General features: G+C 37.5%; 3 non-coding genes across 3 annotated transcripts; 2 read left to right on the forward strand and 1 right to left on the reverse strand.

The window, feature by feature from the left end:
• Positions 1-453: 453 nt before the first annotated feature.
• On the forward strand, positions 454-526 carry TRNAT-UGU (transfer RNA threonine (anticodon UGU)). Its single transcript has one exon. It is a non-coding gene; the product is annotated as a tRNA-Thr (tRNA).
• A 1,190-nt stretch (positions 527-1,716) lies between these two features.
• On the reverse strand, positions 1,717-1,803 carry TRNAS-GGA (transfer RNA serine (anticodon GGA)). The gene has a single exon. It is a non-coding gene; the product is annotated as a tRNA-Ser (tRNA).
• Positions 1,804-10,378: 8,575 nt separating this feature from the next.
• Positions 10,379-10,450, forward strand: TRNAR-UCU (transfer RNA arginine (anticodon UCU)). The gene has a single exon. It is a non-coding gene; the product is annotated as a tRNA-Arg (tRNA).
• The last annotated feature ends 292 nt before the right edge of the window (positions 10,451-10,742 follow it).

Raw genomic sequence — 10,742 nt, forward strand, 5'->3', positions numbered from 1 at the left:
AATATCTCAAAATAAAGTCGATAATGATCGAATGAAAATGCCAATAAATTTGTATTTTCTCTTTATTATATCTTTCATATATATATTATTCTTTTCTATGTATTAGATTATTCGTCCGAGCCATATCAAATTGAAAATATCTGAAATCCAATTCCATTATAGAAATTGGAATCAAATCCATTCTATATAGAAAAATGCATTTGCTAATTAGAGAAATAAAAAAAAGTTCAATAAATTCTATAATTTTATTTAAAGATATCTTCTACTTAAGCATATCAAGCTAACTTTATCTGTAAGAAGTTTTAGTATTTTTTTTTATAAGTATTATTAAGTATAAGTCGAACTTTAAATTTCGAACTAGTTAATAGCTAAGATTAATAAATAAGATCTGAGATTTTACGGATTTCCTATACTATACCTATTTCTATTTGTTACACTATTTCTGCTATGTAAGCCCACTTAGCTCAGAGGTTAGAGCATCGCATTTGTAATGCGAGAGTCATCGGTTCAAATCCGATAGTCGGCTTTTTTCTTTATCGAGATTCTACGAACAAGAATCTTTTTTTTTTTTTACGAATTAAATGGGAAATCCAGGATCTTTTATGTTTTCTATCTTACAATTTTGCTAGATACAAAACAATAAAATAAATAATATATATAAAAAAAAATACAGATTTTGATGAAATTCCATTTTTTGTGGTACTTTAGTTGATGTTACTCTAGTTGATGTTACTCTATTTATCCTGTAGTTTAATTCAGTTTTAATTTCGATGTATTCTGTAATGTAAATACAATGAAATTAATTGTGTAAAATGAAATTTCAATAAAATAAAAAAGGAGTCTTCATGTCCCGTTATCGAGGACCTCGTTTAAAAAAAATACGCCGTTTGGGAGCTTTACCAGGACTCACTAGAAAAACACCTAAATCCGGAAGTAATCTGAAAAAGAAATTCCATTCTGGGAAAAAGGAGCAATATCGTATTCGTCTTCAAGAAAAACAGAAATTACGTTTTCATTATGGTCTGACAGAACGACAATTACTTAGATATGTACATATCGCTGGAAAAGCAAAAAGGTCAACAGGCCAGGTTTTATTACAATTACTTGAAATGCGTTTGGATAATATCCTTTTTCGATTGGGTATGGCCTCAACCATTCCTGGGGCTCGTCAATTAGTAAACCATAGACATATTTTAGTTAATGGTCGTATAGTCAATATACCAAGTTTTCGTTGCAAACCCCGAGATATTATTACTACGAAAGATAACCAAAGATCAAAAGGTCTGGTTCAAACTTTGATGGCTTCATCCGACCCAGGGAAATTGCCAAAGCATTTGACGATTGACACATTAGAATATAAAGGACTAGTAAATAAAATCCTAGATAGGAAGTGGGTCGGTCTCAAAATAAATGAGTTGTTAGTTGTAGAATATTACTCTCGTCAGACTTGAGCTTAACGAAAAAAGGAAAGGTTCATAGAATTTTCTTCCCCTTACCGTTTCCCCGAACTAAATCGACCTAAGACCACTAATTTGTATTTTCCCACTCAACTAGCAAAAATGGATTAAGCCTAGGATCTTTTTTTCCTCCATGTGTATTTTACATCCCACAGTAATTTGCTATAGAGAATTTCTATTAAATAAGATATTATTGCTAGAATAAATTGTTATTTGATTTGATACATTGTGATCCTTAAGGTTGATGAATTAAGAAAAATGGAAAGAGAGGGATTCGAACCCTCGGTAAACAAAAGTCTACATAGCAGTTCCAATGCTACGCCTTCAACCGCTCGGCCATCTCTCCTACATAATCTTATTATGGAAAATAAACTGAGTGAATAGCGAGTTTTCTTATTCCTGCAGGACAGGTATAACCGCAACTGCTCGGGGGTTCCATAGTTCTATTGGAAAAATCCCTTTTTTAGTATTTTTTTACTAGGAATTGCGCTCCTTATAAAAGTTTGGGTTTTCCTGCAACCAAAGAAAAAGAGAATGGAAGAATTCTTCTTATGGCATAATAAAATAAAGAAACCTTATAATTCTGTTTGTATAAGGTATGATACACCATATTATCGAAATCAAAATAGGGTATGTATGAGACAATTAATGACTTTGAAAACACGAAATAGCTGATGAGAGAAGTTATTGTTGAGAAATAGGAAAGTGGAATGAAATCTAGTCTTAGTCAAATATTTCATATCTCTTCTTGTCCAAGCAGAAGGAAAAGGATACAATTACAATTTGAGCTGAGCGGAAGATTCGTATCTCTTTTATCCATTTAAAGTATATGGATTTAGAGCATATAGATCGATCTATTTCTAAGAATCAAATGTGTTTGTTTGTTTTTATGTTATTTTGTGAAGGAATGAAAACAATTCTATATGGAATGGGTTGGGAATTATGCCTAGATCCCGCGCAAATGGAAATTTCATTGATAAGACCTCCTCAATTGTAGCCAATATTTTATTGCGAATAATTCCGACAACCTCAGGAGAAAAAAAGGCATTTACTTATTATAGAGATGGTGCGATTTGACTCTTTTTTTTTTTTTGTTTTTTTTAGCCCTACCTATACCTCAGTCTTCCGAGAAAGAGAGGGGTTTCGCATAGAGAGAACAGTATTAGTAAAGCAAACCCACGCTTCGGGAAGGTGAGGTGAACTAACAATTCCTTCTGTCGTGTATCCTCGATTGATGCGGCCTCAGATGCTTCAATTATGGATTTTAGTATTGAGCGAAAGGTTACACCTACAGGATAGGTTATGGATTAGAGGCCAGGCCCATTCTACTCTATTAGTACCAGTAGGCAGCATAGGGGATAAAAGCACTACACCTAGAAATAGGAAAGGAATCAACAAGAGAAAAACTTTGTTAGAAATTAGCCCTTTCCTGATCGGTATCGGGGCTGGGAAGAATGGTTGGGATAACAAACAACCATCAGGTTTGTACTTTGGATACCCCTATAACCATCAAAGATCGTTGAAGTGGCTAATTCTTCTAAGTAGGGGGCGTTGAGAACAAAGAAATTCTTGGAGCTATCGTTTTCTTCTAGCATTAATAGAATTCATTGGTGTTAAGAAAAACTTCTTGCGGGAAGGTTGGCTAGAGATTTCTTGGAAAAATACCAGCCCCTTTCAATTCATAATGAGATGGGACTAATTCTATTTTTATTCTATAGATTATTTCGCTTAGTACTATGTACAGAAGGGAGGAGCCGTATGAGATGAAAACCTCATGTACGGTTTTGCAACGGAGATTTTTTGAATAGAATGAACGACCGTAACGGATGTTGGCTCAATCCGAAGGAAATTATGCGGAAGCTTTGCAAAATTATTATGAAGCTACGCGACTAGAAATCGATCCCTATGATCGAAGTTATATACTCTATAACATAGGCCTTATACACACAAGCAATGGAGAGCATACAAAGGCTTTGGAATATTATTTTCGGGCACTAGAACGAAACCCCTTCTTACCGCAAGCTTTTAATAATATGGCCGTGATCTGTCATTACGTGCGACTATCTCCACTATAGAAAGAAAAAAGAGAGGATCAAATTTTCTAGTAAATACTACAAAAAAAGGCTTTCTACATAGGGATCGTAAAAACAATGATTTTTCCCTATCAGCTGTAGGAAAGAAGGACACTTCACGCGAATCAAAAAAGGAAGAAAGTATCGCCTATACTACTACTCTATGGATAAAGTTCTCCAATTGATAGAGAAAGCACCGTAAAGATCAATTAGTGAGCAACTGGGTCGATACAACTAAAAAAACTGCTTACTTATCCCATGATATGGGGCAAAATTTAGGAATCTGCTTATGTAATAGAGCCGATCCACTAAAGGATTAAGCAGCGGTGTAGTATCAGATCCCAAAGATAGTAAGTTCTTTTTTCTTTCTTATGGAAAAAAGTCTTTTTCAAGGATTCTATAGAGATTTCATATATGAAACCGGGATAGTTACCTTTCAGAAAATTAGAACGAAGTCTCTAGATCTATCTATGCTTCATCTTTCTGAAGGTGGGAAAAAAGATCAAACTGATTATTGATAAAAATTAGGGTTTGAAACTTAGGTAATTAACTTCTTCTCCTTAACCCAAAAACAAATGGGATCTATTTTTGAGAAATCAAATTCAGTTTAAGATAGGGGAAATTAAGATAGCAATTTATGAGCCGTATGAGGTAGGAAACTCTCAAGTACGGTTCTAAGGGAAGGAACCTCCTATTCCGACCGAGGAGAACAGGCCATTCTACAGGGTGATTCGGAAATTGCGGAAGCTTGGTTTGATCAAGCTGCTGAGTATTGGAAACAAGCTATAGCGCTTACTCCGGGAAATTATATTGAAGCACAGAACTGGTTGAAGATTACGAAGCGCTTTGAATTTGAATAAGAAAGACCACGCTCCTTCTTTTTCATAAAATGGGTGGTTTGGTTGTTGATCCATTAATCAAATAAATTAGGTCGTAAGATCCTCGAATCCAGAATTTCATTATATCCCTTTCTTCTACCTTCTATTTTATCTGATATTTCATAAGGATAAACCATAGGGATAGGGTCTATAATAGAAGTAATAAAGTGAATAAAAAGAAAAAATAGGGGCAATCTAAATATCGCTAGTATATCAGGACTGTATTATTAATAACTCTAATGAGTTATCTTGGAATTTAGAATAAAATAAAAAACCCTATATTATGCTCAAGGAAAGTAGATGTATATAGGAGCTTACACCCTAAAAAAAAAATACACTAGTTTCTAAAATTGCAAAAATATTTTTTTTTCTTACGTCGGGAAATATTTGTTTTTCAAGATAAACAACGTCCCTTAGGCACCCAATCTTTATGTCATAATAGATCCGAACACTTGCCTCGGATTGACTTCAATATATAATTGCTCCAGTGAATAACTAAAAAAATAGAAGGACGGTAGATAGTAAAGATAAAGAACTAATCATAATATCTATCTTTCAAAATCTATCTTTCAAAAATTCACTAAAAAGACAGCTGGCGGGTCTCTTTGTATATCTTGTCCGGAAAGAGGAGGACTTAATGATTATTCGTTCGCCGGAACCAGAAGTAAAAATTGTTGTGGATAGGGATCCTGTAAAAACATCTTTTGAGGAATGGTCCAGACCCGGCCATTTCTCAAGAACACTAGCTAAGGGCCCCGATACTACCACTTGGATCTGGAACCTACATGCTGATGCTCACGATTTCGACAGTCATACCGGTGATTTGGAGGAGATCTCTCGAAAAGTCTTTAGTGCTCATTTCGGGCAACTCTCCATTATCTTTCTTTGGTTGAGTGGTATGTACTTTCATGGTGCCCGTTTTTCCAATTATGAAGCATGGCTAAGTGATCCTACTCACATTGGACCCAGTGCTCAGGTAGTTTGGCCTATAGTAGGGCAAGAAATATTAAATGGTGATGTAGGTGGGGGCTTCCGAGGAATCCAAATAACCTCTGGGTTTTTTCAGCTTTGGCGAGCATCTGGAATAACTAGTGAATTACAACTCTATTGTACTGCAATTGGTGCATTGATTTTTGCAGCGTTAATGCTTTTTGCTGGTTGGTTCCATTATCACAAAGCCGCTCCCAAATTGGCCTGGTTCCAAGATGTAGAATCCATGTTGAATCACCACTTAGCGGGATTATTAGGACTTGGGTCTCTTTCTTGGGCGGGACACCAAATCCATGTATCTTTACCAATTAACCAATTTCTTGACGCCGGGGTTGATCCTAAAGAGATACCACTTCCTCATGAATTTATCCTGAATCGGGACCTTTTGGCTCAACTTTATCCTAGTTTTGCCGAAGGAGCAACCCCTTTTTTCACCTTAAATTGGTCCAAATATGCAGAATTTCTGACTTTTCGCGGAGGACTAGATCCAGTAACCGGTGGTCTATGGCTGACTGATATTGCGCACCATCATTTAGCTATTGCTATTCTTTTCCTAATTGCAGGTCATATGTATAGGACCAACTGGGGTATTGGCCATGGACTTAAAGATATTTTGGAGGCTCACAAGGGCCCATTTACAGGACAAGGCCATAAGGGTCTTTATGAAATCTTAACAACGTCATGGCATGCTCAATTAGCTCTTAACTTAGCTATGCTAGGCTCTACAACCATTGTTGTAGCTCATCATATGTACTCTATGCCCCCCTATCCATACCTAGCTACTGACTATGGTACACAACTTTCCTTGTTCACACACCACATGTGGATTGGCGGATTTCTAATAGTCGGTGCTGCTGCACATGCAGCAATTTTTATGGTAAGAGACTATGATCCAACTACTCGATACAACGATCTATTAGATCGCGTCCTTAGACACCGAGATGCAATCATATCCCACCTTAACTGGGTATGTATATTTCTAGGTTTTCACAGTTTTGGCTTATACATTCATAATGATACCATGAGTGCTTTAGGCCGTCCGCAAGATATGTTTTCGGATACCGCCATACAATTACAACCTATCTTTGCTCAATGGGTACAAAATATCCATGCTACTGCGCCTGGCGTAACAGCTCCTGGTGCAACAACAAGTACCAGCTTAACGTGGGGAGGTGGCGAGTTAGTAGCCGTAGGCGGTAAAGTGGCTTTGTTACCTATTCCATTAGGAACCGCAGATTTTTTAGTCCATCACATTCATGCATTTACCATCCATGTGACTGTATTAATACTTTTGAAAGGTGTTTTATTTGCTCGCAGTTCCCGTTTGATACCCGATAAAGCAAATCTAGGTTTTCGCTTTCCTTGCGATGGGCCTGGGCGAGGGGGAACATGCCAAGTATCCGCCTGGGATCATGTTTTCTTAGGTTTATTCTGGATGTACAATGCAATTTCGGTAGTCATTTTTCATTTCAGTTGGAAAATGCAGTCGGATGTTTGGGGTACTATAAGTGATCAAGGGGTAGTAACTCATATTACAGGGGGAAACTTTGCACAGAGTTCCATTACGATTAATGGGTGGCTTCGAGATTTCTTGTGGGCACAGGCATCACAAGTCATTCAGTCTTATGGTTCTTCATTATCTGCATATGGTCTTTTTTTCTTAGGTGCTCATTTTGTCTGGGCCTTCAGTTTAATGTTTTTATTCAGTGGCCGTGGTTATTGGCAAGAACTTATTGAATCTATCGTTTGGGCTCATAACAAATTAAAAGTTGCTCCTGCTACTCAGCCTAGAGCCTTGAGCATTATACAAGGACGTGCTGTAGGAGTAACCCATTACCTTCTGGGTGGAATTGCCACAACATGGGCATTCTTCTTAGCGAGAATTATTGCAGTAGGATAGTGGCTAGGAGGATTTGAAAGGCATTATGGAATTAAGATTTCCCAGGTTTAGCCAAGGCTTAGCTCAGGACCCCACTACTCGTCGTATTTGGTTTGGTATTGCTACCGCACATGATTTCGAAAGTCATGATGATATTACTGAAGAACGTCTTTATCAGAACATTTTTGCTTCTCACTTTGGGCAGTTAGCAATAATCTTTCTATGGACGTCCGGAAATCTGTTTCATGTAGCTTGGCAAGGAAATTTTGAATCATGGATACAGGATCCTTTACACGTAAGACCTATTGCTCATGCTATTTGGGATCCTCATTTTGGTCAACCCGCTGTGGAAGCCTTTACTCGAGGAGGTGCTGCTGGTCCAGTTAATATCGCCTATTCTGGAGTTTATCAGTGGTGGTATACAATAGGATTACGCACCAATGACGATCTTTATACTGGAGCTCTTTTTCTATTATTTCTTTCTACGCTGTCCTTAATAGCGGGTTGGTTACATCTACAACCCAAATGGAAACCAAGCCTTTCGTGGTTCAAAAACGCGGAATCTCGTCTCAATCATCATTTGTCAGGACTTTTCGGGGTAAGTTCTTTGGCTTGGACAGGACATTTAGTTCATGTTGCTATTCCCGCATCCAGAGGGGAGTACGTTAGATGGAATAATTTCTTAGATGTATTACCCTATCCCCAGGGGTTGGGACCCCTTTTGACGGGTCAGTGGAATCTTTATGCCCAAAACCCTGATTCGAGTAATCATTTATTTGGTACCGCTCAAGGAGCGGGAACTGCCATTCTAACTCTTCTTGGGTGATTTCATCCACAAACACAAAGTTTGTGGCTGACCGATATTGCTCACCATCATTTAGCTATTGCATTTATTTTTCTCATTGCTGGTCACATGTATCGAACTAACTTCGGAATTGGGCACAGTATCAAAGATCTTTTAGAAGCGCATACTCCTCCGGGGGGTCGATTAGGGCGTGGGCATAAGGGCCTTTACGACACAATCAATAATTCAATTCATTTTCAATTAGGCCTTGCTCTAGCTTCTTTAGGGGTTATTACTTCCTTAGTAGCTCAACATATGTACTCTTTACCGGCTTATGCATTTATAGCACAAGACTTTACTACTCAAGCTGCTTTATATACTCATCACCAATATATTGCAGGGTTCATTATGACAGGGGCTTTTGCTCATGGAGCTATTTTTTTCATTAGGGATTACAATCCGGAACAGAATGAGGATAATGTATTGGCAAGAATGTTAGACCATAAAGAAGCTATCATATCTCATTTAAGTTGGGCTAGTCTCTTTCTAGGATTCCATACCCTGGGCCTTTATGTTCATAACGACGTCATGCTTGCTTTTGGTACTCCAGAAAAGCAAATCTTGATCGAACCTATATTTGCCCAATGGATACAATCTGCTCATGGCAAGACGACATATGGGTTCGATATACTCTTATCTTCAACGAATGGCCCCGCTTTCAATGCAGGTAGAAACCTATGGTTGCCAGGATGGTTGAATGCTGTTAATGAGAATAGTAATTCGCTTTTCTTAACAATAGGACCTGGGGATTTCTTGGTTCATCATGCTATTGCTCTAGGTTTGCATACAACTACATTGATTTTAGTAAAGGGCGCTTTAGATGCACGTGGTTCCAAATTAATGCCGGATAAAAAGGATTTTGGGTATAGTTTTCCTTGTGATGGCCCAGGGCGCGGCGGTACTTGTGATATTTCTGCTTGGGACGCGTTTTATTTGGCAGTTTTCTGGATGTTAAATACCATTGGATGGGTTACTTTTTATTGGCATTGGAAACATATCACATTATGGCAGGGCAACGTTTCACAATTTAATGAATCTTCCACTTATTTGATGGGATGGTTAAGAGATTACTTATGGTTAAACTCTTCACAACTTATCAATGGATATAATCCTTTTGGGATGAATAGTTTATCGGTATGGGCATGGATGTTCTTATTTGGACATCTTGTTTGGGCTACTGGATTCATGTTCTTAATTTCCTGGCGTGGATATTGGCAGGAATTAATTGAGACTTTAGCATGGGCTCATGAACGCACACCTTTAGCTAATTTAATTCGTTGGAGAGATAAGCCCGTGGCTCTTTCCATTGTGCAAGCAAGATTAGTTGGATTAGCCCACTTTTCCGTGGGTTATATATTCACTTATGCAGCTTTCTTGATTGCCTCAACATCAGGCAAATTTGGTTAATTTAGTTATTTTTTTTGTTTTTTTGTACTGTTACTGTATCAGCACCTAGTTCATTACTCTTGATAGATAGGGAGGATCCGCCTTCTTAGATTTCTTTTTCTATTTATTTTTCCATCTAGGATTAGAACCATATACTTGGCAATAATAGAAACGGCACATTATGGCAAAAAAAAGTTTGATTCAGAGGGAGAAGAAGAGGCAGAAATTAGAACAGAAATATCATTTGATTCGTCAATCTTTAAAAAAAAAGATAAGAAGCAAAGTTTCTTCCTTGAGTTTGAGTGAAAAAACGAAAATGCGAGAAAAATTGCAATCCCTACCACGTAATAGTGCACCTACACGCCTTCATCGACGTTGTTTTTTGACCGGAAGACCTAGAGCTAACTATCGAGACTTTGGGCTATCCGGACACGTACTTCGAGAGATGGTTTATGAATGTTTGTTACCAGGTGCAACAAGATCTAGTTGGTAAGGATAAAATCTCCTTTCGTATTTGTATGAATTTCTGGAATTGATGATCCTAGAAGAGCCCTCTTTACCATTCTGTATAAATGGACTATTCTATTTGTATAGATATGGTAGAGGGGCGTATCCAAGCCCTCTTGTATCCACTAGTTTCAGCTCTTTAGTTTAAGAGGATAAAGCAGCTTGGTAGCTCACAAAGCTCATAACCTCGGGGTTGCGGGTTCGATTCCCACTAGCGGCTCCATACTCCTTCTTTATGATATATGCATGATATATACATCATCCATTTGTATATCGATTTTTTGATTTCCTAAAAGAGTTTCGGTCTAAGAGTTTTTTCTCAGAACAAGAAAAGGGTAAAAGAAAGAATAAAATATAAAGACAAAGCGTCCATTGTCTAATGGATAGGACAGAGGTCTTCTAAACCTTTGGTATAGGTTCAAATCCTATTGGACGCAATCTTATTTCTATCTATTCTTTAAATAACTATACTAAAAACTAAGAAAACTTTTTTGCACGATTCAAATTCTACTAACAAGAAAGAGTAGACGTGCAAAATTTATGTTTGTTGCTGAAGGGAAAACCGTTCCAGCTGTTCCTGAATAGCTTCCTTCAAAAGGATTTCCGCTTGCTCGGTGAATGTCTTGCTAGAAGATAGAATTTCTTGGAATTGAGGTTTAGTATCTTTTAGGTGTTTACGTAAGTCATCCAGAAATTTATTTACCTGTTCAATCTCTAATGAATCCAGAT

The sequence above is a fragment of the Lolium perenne genome, unplaced genomic scaffold, assembly GCF_019359855.2.
Source record: "Lolium perenne isolate Kyuss_39 unplaced genomic scaffold, Kyuss_2.0 unplaced77, whole genome shotgun sequence".
Taxonomy (NCBI): domain Eukaryota; kingdom Viridiplantae; phylum Streptophyta; class Magnoliopsida; order Poales; family Poaceae; genus Lolium; species Lolium perenne.